The sequence below is a fragment of the Canis lupus genome, chromosome 21, assembly GCF_011100685.1.
Source record: "Canis lupus familiaris isolate Mischka breed German Shepherd chromosome 21, alternate assembly UU_Cfam_GSD_1.0, whole genome shotgun sequence".
NCBI classification, from domain to species: Eukaryota; Metazoa; Chordata; class Mammalia; order Carnivora; family Canidae; genus Canis; species Canis lupus.
Genome location: NC_049242.1, coordinates 39,869,343 through 39,882,200, shown reverse-complemented (window position 1 = coordinate 39,882,200; position 12,858 = coordinate 39,869,343). Strand labels below are relative to the sequence as shown.

Below are 12,858 nucleotides of genomic sequence, written 5' to 3'. Positions count from 1 at the left end.
TGTTTCCCTTGCCTCCAGAGATATGTCTATAAGAAGTTGCCATGGCCGATGCCAAACAGGTTGCTACCTGTGTTCTTCCCTAGGATTTTGATGGTTTCCTGTTTTATATTTAGGTCTTTCATCCATTTTGAATTTATTTTTGTATATGGTATAAGAAAGTGTTCCAGTTTCATTATTCTGTATGTTGTTTTCCAGTTTTCCCAACACCGTTGCTTTTAAAATTTTGTCTGGAGCTAAAATCCACCACATTGTAATTCTTACCCATGAGTATTGTTCTTTCTTTTGGTAAGAAGAAAGATAAATTAACTTACAATCAGCATTTACCATATTATACTCCCTGTGCTAATACTAACTCTTTGTTGGCTTGAAAATTTTAAACTATATAGTTTCCTTAGCTTCAAAGTAGAGTACTGGAGTAATAAGCTGTTATCAAAATGTGGCCCATGGACACATGGGAACCCCTGAGACCCTTTCAAAAGGTCTGAAAAGTTAAGATGATTTTTATCATGCTACTAAGGTGTTATTGCCTTTTTCACTGTGTTGATATTTACATTGAGGATGCAAAGCAATTTGAGGCAAGATTGCTGGTTACTTAGTACAAATCAAGACAATGGTACAAAATTATATTAGTAGTCATTGAATTTATTTTATTTTTTATTTTACTTTATTTTAAAAAATACTAATTTATTTATTTTAGAGAAAGAGTTTGAGCGAGCATCAGCAGGGTAGGGGCAAAAAGAGAGGGAGAGAAAATCTCAAGCAGACTCCCTGCTGAGAGTAGAGCCCAATGCAGGATTCAGTTTCACAACTCTAAGGTCATGACCTGAGCTGAAATCAAGAGTTAATTTCTCTTGAATTTCTCTTGAATGCTTAACCAACTGAACCACCCAGGCAGCCCTGAATTAAAAAAAAAAATTACGACAATTCACACATGAAAAAGCCAGTTTTGCTTACGAATGTTGTAGGTGATTCAGGAAAAATTATCCATTTTATTAATTCTTGACCATTGAGCATAGTTTCTAACACTTTGTGATGAAATGGGAAGTATACATTTCTTGAGAAAAGTCACAAGTGTGATTGAGTTGCAAGCTGAACTTACCACTTACCACTTTTTTTCGAAGAACCTCAGTTTTACTTGAAAGAATGGCCAAAAGAATATAAAAAATAGTGAAAGGGAATAAAGGGGAAAGGAGAGAAAATGAGTGAAAATATCAGTGAGGGTGGCAAAACATGAGAGACACTTAACTCTGGGAAATGAACCAAGGGGTAGTGGAAAGGGAGGTGGGCGGGGGGTTGGGGTGATTGGGTGACCGGCACTGAGGGGGGCACTTGGCGGGATGAACGCTGGGTGTTATGCTATATGTTGGCAAATTGAACTCCAATAATAATAAAAAAAGACACAGTGGCTATTCACATGGCTGCTTGGCAGACATAGTCTCAAAAATGGCAAAGTGAACCAGTCAGCCATTTTTAAGAAAAGCAACTGACATTGCTCTCAATAATAAAATTTGAGCTTTTAAGTGAAAATTAGTAGTTTGGAAAACTTGTATCCACCATCATGAGGTTGATGACTTCCCAATATTTAAAAACGTTCCTGATAAAATTGTTGAGGATATTAGCAAATGTGATTTTTAAAAAAATTGAATAATGAAAAATATTAATGTTTTGAAGTTCTGAACAACTCAGTGAACTGGTATATCCCAGTTGAATCAGTGCATGGTGCTACAAAATCATTCAGGGGTAAAAGATGCATTTAATAAAGATCAGTGGGTTTTAAAAGTAATAGAATATAAAAAGCTCACTGATACTGTTTTTAGATATTATATTACAATTAACCTTTCAGAAACTATTACTTGTCATATTTTGATGTCAAAAAAGAATAGTTACAATTATCTGGAAAGGCGATTGAAATAACTCTTCTTCTTTCCAATTTCCTATCTATGTGAAGATAGATATTTTCCACATACTTCTACCAAATCAACATATCACAATAGACTGAATGCAGGCGCACTTATGAGAATCCAGCTGTTTTTATTAAACGAGGCATTTAAGATACTTGCATAAATACAAAACAATGCCAATCTTATTTTTTTTATTTTGGCTAATATGCTTATATTTTAAAAGTGTGTTATTTAAGTTACTATGTAATTAATAGGCTCATCATCAAATGATTATGATTTAATAATTTATTTTATTTTAAATGAATAACTATTTTTTTCCTTAGATTTAGTTTCTAATATAATAAATATTGATAGCTATGACCATAGTATCACTTTGGGATTTTCAATAGTTTTTAAAAATGTAAAGGTGTCTTGGATCAAAGAGTTTGAGAACCACTGGTATGTATAGATGGTCTCTGAAGTTCATTGCAATGAACCATCTTTAGAACATGCAACCATTCTAATGTAACATGGTTCCTGTAAGATTTCTTAGCCATTCTCCTCTGAATGCTTGTCAAGGTTGCTTCTAAATTGCAGCTCTCAATACTGAAATTATATTGAAGATGTAGGCTGAGCAGCATAGAATACATGAACAGGCTATTAGAAGTAGCCTTCAATAATAACTATCTTTGGAGATCTTTAAGAAAAGGAGAAATTAATGTTTCTTTGAGGAAATGAAGTCTTGTTCCAGGAAGGAAGGGCGTTGAAATAGGTAGCATCTTAAACTATCTTCCTTGACACTTCAGAAATACTCTCACCTTAGCATTAGAAGATATAAATGTCAATAACTAAACCCTCATTTTCCATTCACTATTGTGATGTTCTTTATTAGCATTTACGTTAAAAAAAATTGGTCACTATCAGTTCCTTTGAAAGATGAATTTCATATTTCACTCTTACAGTGATTCAAATTCTACATAATTTAGTATACTTATTAAGAAGGAAAGGAAATGTAAGAATTATGGAGTTCAAGAAACATACCTTTAACCTACAAATGCTATCTATACATAGTAAAAGTGATAATAGTGAAGAAGGTTTTACATTTTTAATAACTGATGCAGCTTGGGGGAGAATAGTAGTTGTAATACAAAATAAAATCTCCAAGAAAACTTATTTGAGTTGGCCTATAGGATATTTTTTAATGCCTCCTGAATTTTTACCTATTTATTTTTATTTTTTTATTTTTTTAAGATTTTATTATTTATTCATGAGAATAGACAGAGAAGAGACAGAGAGGCAGAGGCACAGGCGGAGGGAGAAGCAGGCTCCATGCAGGGAGCCCTACGTGGGACTTGATCCGGGGTCTCCAGGGTCACACCCTGGGATGAAGGCAGGCACTAAACCACTGAGCCACCCGGGCTGCCCCTTATTTATTTTTAAATATATTAAAAAAGATTTTATTTATTCATTTAATTGAGAGAGAGCACAGGGGCAGGGGAGGGAGAAGCAGACTCCCTGCTGAGCAGAGAGCCCAATGTGTGGCTTGATCCCAGGACTCCGAGATCATGACCTAAGCTGAAGGCAGATGCTTAACTGACTGAGCCACCCAGGCGACCCCTCCCTAATTTTTATTTTGATGTATAGAAGACCAGGCATTGATTTTTTTCAAGTCAGTTGAGAAAATAAGTGCTTTAAAGGGAGTTGTTTTAACTTAGTGGCTCCTTCTGTATGACATTATTAAATCAAAGATTCTGTAAAGCAAAAAAGATTTTAATCTTAGACTTGAGTTTTGAACATGCAATAGCTATAATTTAATGTAAAAGTGAACAAAATTTTGTTACAGGTATTTTTGGAAGCATTTCAATTCATAAAAAAAATACCTTAGAATCATTGATTTTTGGGGTTGGAAGGTCATTTAATCCAACCACCCATTTGATGCTTTAAACTTCTTGTTAAATCAAATAATAATAATAATAATAATAATAATAATAATAATAATAATAAAAAGGTGGGGATAAGAAAAGAAATGGGAGTGGCTTAGAGACAGCTTTAAGCAAGATTTTAAAAATCTAGTTTGAAAGCTTTTAAAATGTAATTATACAGGGAGGTGGCAGTGTATTTATTTGCTGTTTACTTTTGATCTATTACCTATTTTTGGTACAGTCGGACATGCTTTTATGAAAATGTTTATGGCTTCTTGACTTGATGTCAAGAGACTTGTTTGAAGTTGCCTTGTAATTCAGAGATTTTTCTTTTTGTAACTAGTATTATTAGTATTTGGGGTGGCTGCCAGATTAATAGCAAGTTAGTCTGGATTTGGGTGACTACTCTTGAATACATAAGTAATATACCAAATTTTAGAAATAACTTTATTGTTCGGGGGACCAATTAGACATGTTAAGTGTAAAAAAATCTAAGTAACACCAACTTATAGGAATAAGAAAGTAAAAATAAGCTTATATCTCACTAAATGTTAACATTTTTGCTAAATTTTACTTTATTTTGTGAAACTTCATGTACATGCGTGTGCATATACACATATTTGATTTTCTATAAATTGGTTATTATACATGTAGTTTTTAAGAATACATTTTGGCCATCTCTTTTATTTGAATAAATATACATTTATATCTTAAGTTTTAATGGTTATAGAGCAGTGTTATATGTATATATCATAATTTACTTATCCACTTAGTAGGTTATTTCCAATTTTTGGCTGTTATAAAAATGCTGTAATGAATATACATATAATATGTATATATATTTTTAATAGTTTGTGATTAGTTCTTTAGGATAATTTTTAGAAGTAGCATTGCAAAGTCAAAGGATATTGACATTAGAAATTTTATAGGTAGAATATAAGAAGTAGTGAAAGGGACTATAAGGGAAAGGAGGGAAACTGAGTGGGGAAAAATTAAAGAAAGACAAACCATGAGAGACTTCTAACTGGGAAACAAACAAAGGTTTGGGGAAAGGGGGGGGGAGAGTGGGGGGATTGGGTGACTGGATGATGGGCACTAAGGCGGGCACTTGACGGAATGAGCACTGGGTGTTTATGCTATATGTTGGTAAATTGAATTTAAATTTTAAAAAGGGGGAAAAAGGATGACATTAAAAATTTTAACATTTACTGTCAAATTACCCTTCAGAAAAGTTGTACCCAGTTTATAATCTCATCAATGGTATATGAAAGTGTTTTTTTCCTCACACCCTCACTAATACTAGTTTTTGTCCAGTTTATAAACTATTTTGCCAGTATTTTAGGTGAATATGTTTTATTTGTATTTTTTGATGATATACATATTTTTGTTATTACACATTTGTATTTCTTCATTAGTTCATTTCCTCTTTGTATTCTTTTAAAAAATATATATTTAAGTGCTTGTAACAATGTACTTTTTATTTAATAAATTAAGGATATACAAAGGATCTGACAACCAGAGAATATGGACCATGTCACCACCATGGTCAGATGTAATAGTCTGTGGCTCAGTTTGGATTATTGATAATTTTAAGAATCCTTGAGGGGAAAGGCCATGACTTTTAAAAAAAAATTATCTGCCTATCTGCTAATTGATATATAATTTATATATAACACTGTATTAGTTTTAGCTTTACAACATAATTATTTTACTTATTTTTAAAAATTTTCATGTTCATACTGTCTGGAACAGTCTCTCACCCATGGTTGTCAATAGCTGAATGAATGAATGAATGAATGAATAGAGGAAGGGGACAATCCATGGTGATTGGGTGTTCTGAGGATTCATTTTCCTAAACAGATTGTGATTTTCCAGAACAGATGGTAATTTGCTCCGGCATTTCCATCTCTATCTTTTTAGTTTTGTGCTGCCCTCAAGACCAAAGTGGTCACTTTTATTTTGGAAATGGCCTGAACTTTTCTAGTTCTTAAAGAGGTAGCTTACTTCAAACTGTGTGTTAATTCTTGTGAGTTAATTCTTAACTCTTTGCCCATCATAAAATATTGCTTGTTTATTCACAAATTGTCTGCAGGATGAAGTATGCATTAAAGTCTTCTTTTTTATAACAATGAACTGTGTGATTTTAGAAGCTATGGTTTTTAAATTGTTTGCTCCAAAATTCACCAGTGGTGTAAAGCAGTTGATGATGTGATTCAGACTTGCTTTTAACATACGTAGTAAGACTGCATTGATATGACAAATGAGATTTACTGACTTCATGTTGATGTATATTAAAATATTATTTGCCCTAAATGTCTAGAATCTGATTTTTTCCAAATTTAAACTATTTCCAGAATTAGCGATCTTAACTCCAAAGGAGCTGATGATTGAAAAATGACATATATGTCAGCCAGAACATTTTTTGGATGCGTTTTATTTTATCCCCCATCATTTAAACACAAATGAAGGAATGGGATGTATTGTGTATTTTGCATAATTCCAATTCATGCCTTTAAAGGAATAGTTGCCAGAAAGACAAGGTGTGAATTTTTTTAATAGTATGTAAGTATTGGATTCTTCCAGAGTTTATGCTTTTGGATATACAGCATATTGATACAGATTTATTTGTGGATAACTTCAAATTATAAGTTACAACTCAGAGCAGGATAAAAAGTAAGCATAGTTTATATTAGAACAAGTATTTGCTGTCTTTGAATAGTACACATAGTGTGTCCACATAGTGTTATGTAGTGTCCCCGATAAAATTGTTCTGGATCTGAAAAGATCAGAAAACTGTGAGAAAGAAACGAGTGTTATGCCAAAAATAAATTCAGTGCTACCTTCCCTGGCCAGACATTCTGTATTTCTTGCATCCTTGGAAGTAAGCATCATACAATTATTGGCAACTAGTGAAACTGGAGTGAAGAAGGCCTGAGGCACCATTCTTAAAAAAAAAAGGAAGTCTAGTGAAGAAACCTAATAGGTGTATTAACCATCAATACTTAAAGCTGTCCAAATGCCCAGGGCTTTATTATCTATCAATCCTGACTGGAAAATAGAATAAATTATCTGGGTCACTTAGGCAAAAGCATATGATAGGAACTGGGTAAGGGCTGAGTTAAGTATTTATTTCATATCTCAATTTCAGATGCTTAATTCATTATAGCCATTTGTGCTAAAAATAGAACATTGGAAATAGTGTCTCCTACAAATGATGTTGATCAAGATTCATTTTTTTCCAGAATGAATTTTATTTAAATCTAGTTAGCTAACTAATCAGGCTAGTTAACTAACCTAGATGTTTACCAGCTATATTTTAAAAATGTGGATTGAATCAAAGCAATCTCTAAGTCTAGGAAAGTCTCTGACCTAAATTAGGAACTCAAGCTCCATTATTATTTTAAGTTGAACACTACTCATAGCCATTCTCACATTTTGGAAAGAATATGGCCTTTGCAACAAAGTTTCTTTGTTTTCACGGAACTAAACATGTGCTGTATTTAGACCAAACAATAAAAATAAACTACCAAACTACCTTCTAATGCATGGGGGTTCTGGAGAGAGGAAACCATAGATATTTAGAGGCATAAAGTGACTCATTGTGCTAGTTAAAACTTTTTACAAGGCTAGCTCTGTGTGTTTGAGTTGCATCTGTTACCTCTTCAGCCAGAACTAAAGTGTGTGCAAGCAAAAGAATTTTGGATTGAATTGTGCCTTACACAGAATGCACTGCATATACCCTAAGTGTCTAAGTGGGTTCCACACCTTCAATAGAAAAAAAAGTACATCTTTTCATTTTTATTCTACCTATAAGATATTCCTGTTGGACACATCCAAGATATTTTCTGTGAAATACATTCATTTTAACTTGCAGGCATAAATTAAACATGTTTTTCAAATGTAACTTGTAAGCTTCTGTTCCCTCAAAAATGTTTTTTTCCTTTTTATTTTTACTTATTGATACTTTCAGCAACAACTTTTCTACTGACTTTTTTATTAAAACCAGAATGGACAGAGATGTATTCCTGGAGGTAGAACAATGGAATAATTTTCTCTTTGGTATTATCATCTTGGAAAAAGTTGTTGGAGTAGATGGGGACAACTACCTGAATAAAAGTAGTGTAATTTGTAGACAGAATGTATATACTCCTTTAATAAAGCATATAAATCAATTTACTTATATTTTTAAATTTCATTTTCTGTCTAAACTTTCAGGTCACTTTCATGAATTCAAAGGCAATTTACCAGTGATTTCTGGGTGCTGGGGCTGATTTTTTGTCCGTGTTTGTAAGTATTGGTTTGTTTATTATTTCTTATCACATAATGAAATAGCTACAGCTTGTAAACAAGATCTTAATTCCTTTCTTGGAATTTTTATAATTTTTTTCTGTTACTTTAAGTGTTATTAAGTTTTTGGAAGTGTTTTCTTAAGAGGACTATAGAAAAAGAACCAGCTGGTAAAAAAGCCTCAGTTTATTGTGATTTCCAGTGAAATAACACAATGGTGGGGCCCGTTACAATAAGCTGGAAGAATAAATATCTTACTTTTTGAAGATGGGGCTCAGTTATAGGAATGAATTACCTTAAAGAAGCTAGTCTATATACACATGAATAATTTACCCTGGTAACTTCTTACAGACTTCTGGTTGTCTGGACTTGAAAAGTACTATGTGCCTGTACATATAGGAAAGATGTGAGATGATACAGAATTCAAAGAGCTATCAGTACATGAGGAGATTATGTACTAAGGAGCCAAAGGCTTAGTTAGTGAATGTATAATGTGTAACCAAATGGGGATATTTCTGCTTTCTTCACCATCCCCAAAACAGTATTAAATTTTAAATGATATTTAGGAGAACAAAGATATTTTTTTTCCTCAGAAAAGAGGTAAATTTCAAGAAAAAAAATGGAATGAACTTGAATGATTAATTACAATACTTTAAAGTGATACATATTTATTAATATAGAAGTAGTGTAGAGTATGGGGCAGGCACTAAAATGTAAGCATATAAGACCATATTTAAGTAACTTGAGTTTAAAATATATTTAAATGTGTATATTGTTGGAATCTAAGGAGGTCATATACATTTGATAACAACAAAGACATAGGAAACTTGTCCTCTGTTAGTGTACTCTTAGAATGGAGTTTTAGAGGATAGACTTCCAGGAAAATATTTAAAAAAACCAAACATTATAAATTCGAGTTTAAGTAATTCAATATTTAAGCAGAGCACAGTGAAAATTTATTTAAAATGAGCTTTATAAAAAAAATGAGCTTTATCTTTCTTTTAGTAGTAGCATTGATTGGGACAGGCATTTTGAATGAACTTAAAAAAGATGTGAATGTTTAAATATAGTTTAATACATTTTGTATAAATCTAATGCTTTATGAAAGAATATATTATTTGTATGGAATTATCAATTCATATTTTATTTGAAGACTTAATTCTTATGTAAAACACAAAATATTAAACTGTATGGCTCCTTTGGATTAAATGTAAGCTTTTAATTTGTGCAAGGTATCATAGTGAGGATTAGCAGGCGAAGAAGATGGAGAAAGAAATGTAAAGTATCTTTGAAGGGCTCTTATGAAAAAGAATAATTCCAAGGAGTTGAGCTTATCCTATTAGAAATCTGAGTGAAAGGAAACAATTTTGAGTTATTCAAATCTTATCTCAGTTGCTTTGTCCTTTCTTTTACCTCCTTTCTCTCTTCTTTCATATTATTCAGTCATTTCTTTTAGTAAGTTTTTAGGATGACTACAATTTTAAATGACAAATACAAGATAATCACTGGCAGTTCAACCAAGATGGCCTTTATTAAAATACTAAAATATAGTTTACATTTGTCATTACCCAAATGCTCTCTTTTCTGATTTCTTTGCTCCCCTTAGTTCCCCCTCCACCAGACATACATTGACTAGCTTTGAATGAAGGTGATCCAATTAGCTGAAATTTTTCTAGCAATTTAACAAAGAGAGAGACTAAAATTAGAAGAAGGGATACTGTGGCTATAGTTTCCATATGGTTGTTTCTGGAGTTCAACTTAAACAATCTTTTAGTCAGTTTTTTTCTGATCACTTAGGCAAGAAGTCATGCTAATCACATAGGCCCGAAGTAATTGTTTTTCAGTCTTGAGAATTTCCGTGTTTAGGGCTTGGACTTTGTTGTTTCCAAGTTCAGTAGTCTTAAGCTTTGTTAGGTGCCATCTTCTAACTGTAGAACCTTTTTATTAAAGGAATGTAGCAGGATACTATGACTAAGATAAAAATAACATGGCATTCAGAATGCTTGAGTTCCCATTCCTTTCAACTATTGCAGAAACTGTCCACCAGTTACACTGAATGATGAGGCAGCTAAGGCAATGGAATTATTTATCTTGTCTGGCCTAAGAACAAGCAAATGGGATCAGTGACAATGGCTTCTTTTAGGAACTTTAATTTCCATACTGGAACTGCTTATTTGCTACATGATCTAAGGCAGAAAGTTATACCTCACGGCCATGGGAAGGTTTCTTAGTAAGGTGTGCAGAAGCCAGTCTGCGAGATAAGGAAGGTGGGATATTGTTTTGCACATCCATAATGAATGGGCCACACCAAGGGTGTGTGAGAACTGACTGGAATCTAACCTACTCACATCAACTACCTATGTCAGGAAAGGAAAACACTGTGAAGGAAAATAATTACCTTCTCAGAAGCTGAAAGCATCTTATTCTATTTTTTTTCTCTTTAAAAAATTAAACTACCCTTGTCTCTTTCAAAAGTAGGCATTGTATAAGAAGACCTTGTTTTGCATGTTATATCTCGCATTTAATTTTTTATCTCTAGAAATAATTGTATAACTCTGACCATTTAATTTTACCAGGGTAATAAATGATTGGTTACAACAAAACAAAACAAAACAAAACAAAGGTAGGTTTGCCCAGGCCTTTTACATAATTTGATAATGAATTTACTTTTATAACATTCTGTCCCTGTTCATGGTCTTGAATGGCAGTCTTTTCCCTGAAAAGATACGAACGTATTTTATTCTCTGGCACAAGAAGTGATTATTGCTTAGCCCCATGTTTGAGGCAATAATAATAATAGGATCTTAATTTGGTGTAACACTTGCTTTTACAGATATGAAATTGGCTGAGTTTTGTAAACACTGTTAGGACAATAGGAATTATGCCTATTTTTTTTTGAGTAGGAGGACTCCAATACAGGAATTCATGATATAAATCCAGTGCTCTTTCTTTAAAACCGACCTATTCTGTCACAGAATTTTAGCTCTCTTTCTTTTGTTGCCTTTGATCATTGTCTCAGTCTCTGGTGGCTGTACAAATATTTTTGATAAGTTGAGGTGGAGGGATTGCTGGGTGGCTTAGCAGTTGAGCATCTGCCTTCAGCTCAGGGCGTGATCCTGGAGTTCTGGGATCAAGTCCCACGTCAGACTCCCTGCATGGAGCCTGTTTCTCCCTCTGCCTGTGTCTCTGCCCCGCGCCCCCCTCCGTGTGTGTGTGTGTGTGTGTGTGTGTGTGTGTGTGTGTCTCATGAATAAATAAATAAAATCTTTTTTTTAAAAAAACTTGAGGTGGAATAAGTCAGGGAGGAGATTGTAGAGCACCTTCTACCAATTCATTTCCTCATGTTCCTGGAACATTTGCTCCTGACATCTTCCTGTCCCCCTGTTCTAAAACTGCCATCCGTCGTGTTTCAGCTGAAATTTTTTGAATTGTGTAGATTTTCAGGAAACAAAAAAATCACAAATTCATGTCTTTGTGGTATTTTAAAATGAAAAGAAATGTATTTCAAACTGAGCATAACCCAGACCATAGCTCCCTCAGTGAGAATGCTTGTGATTTTCAGGACAAGTAGGTCTAAGTGTATTATCTTTAAAAAATATTATTCCAAGCTAATCTTGACATAGAGCAGGTAAATAAAAAAGATGAGCTGTGAAAATCCACAAATAGGGCTTGAATGCCATTTTCCATGACAACGGGAGCTGCCCCATGAAAGCATTAATGCTGGGAATGTAAGGAATTTAAAATTGTGCCTTCTCAGTTTTACAGTTGTGTGCTCATGTTAATTAGAGATATACTGACATTTGAAGTATCTACATTAATACACACAGCTACTGTACATTTGTGAACTGTGGCCAGAAATCTACTTTAATTGAAAGCAGTTTGCTAATCTGAAAGTGTATATCCATTACATTTTAAGCTTTTAAGTTTTATATACTAGTGCCCTTAGATACTTGTTCTTTCTGCTCTCTTCACTTTCTATTTCTAATTTATTTATACCTGAAAGGACAGTCTGGCCTATTTTAATCTCCTAGTGGTGTTTTGGAGCAATATTGATGGAATTTTGAGAAAAAAATGTTTTTAATAGTGTCCTTTATTTGCTGTAGTTTGAATCTCTTTTCCCTCTTTGACTTTTCTAAATTGTTGGTTTTTCTTTCAAACCTTTAAGATGGCCTGCCGCCGAAATAAGGTAGGATTTAGGTTTATGGAATTTGCTTCCCTGGCTATATTTAAGCACTAAAAAGCTACTCTTCTGAGTCACACTATGGTTTTAGCTAGCATAGCCCAATATTAGAGACTTTGTTGGGATGAACAGTAAAGAGGCATTCTGTTTTTTCTAATATAGTTGGATTTCATCCTTCCTTCTTGATGTCAGGCCATGTATCTTAATTTTTGATTTGCAAATATGTTCACAATAGCTGGTGACTTCTCTAGGTCATCTTTAGCCCTAGAATGTTTTGTTTTGTCTCTCTTACAAAAAGGGAGATCTTACATCTATTTTTTGCAAGCTTGTATTTCTTAAGAATTTGCCTGTCAGGATTTTTAACCTAATTGTTCTGTGCTTGTTGTCTAATGAAACTCCCTACACTTACTTTTTGGACCAATCCCTGAATATTACACAAGACCAGTTAGAAAGAAGCTTCCTTTTAGTAGAACCAGAACAAATTGCTCTAAAAAGTTTGTAGTACTCTGCACTTGTTTCATTAAACCATTTTACTGGCACCATTAAACCACTAAGACCTGGGACTATTAAAACTTACCCAGTATTATTA

The 12,858-nt window shown here is 33.3% G+C and overlaps 1 protein-coding gene across 8 annotated transcripts in view; it reads left to right on the top strand.

The window, feature by feature from the left end:
- SOX6 (SRY-box transcription factor 6) overlaps positions 1-12,858 on the top strand; it is a 588,321-nt gene that overhangs the window by 95,387 nt on the left and 480,076 nt on the right. For 7 of the 8 annotated variants that reach the window (XM_038569137.1, XM_038569135.1, XM_038569136.1 and 4 more), the window contains one exon: positions 8,018-8,089. The gene's annotated coding sequence lies outside the window, so the exon portion shown is untranslated. Of the gene's footprint in view, positions 1-8,017; positions 8,090-10,695; positions 10,713-12,858 lie in introns of those variants that run through there. The other variant, XM_038569140.1, reaches the window with a different exon arrangement.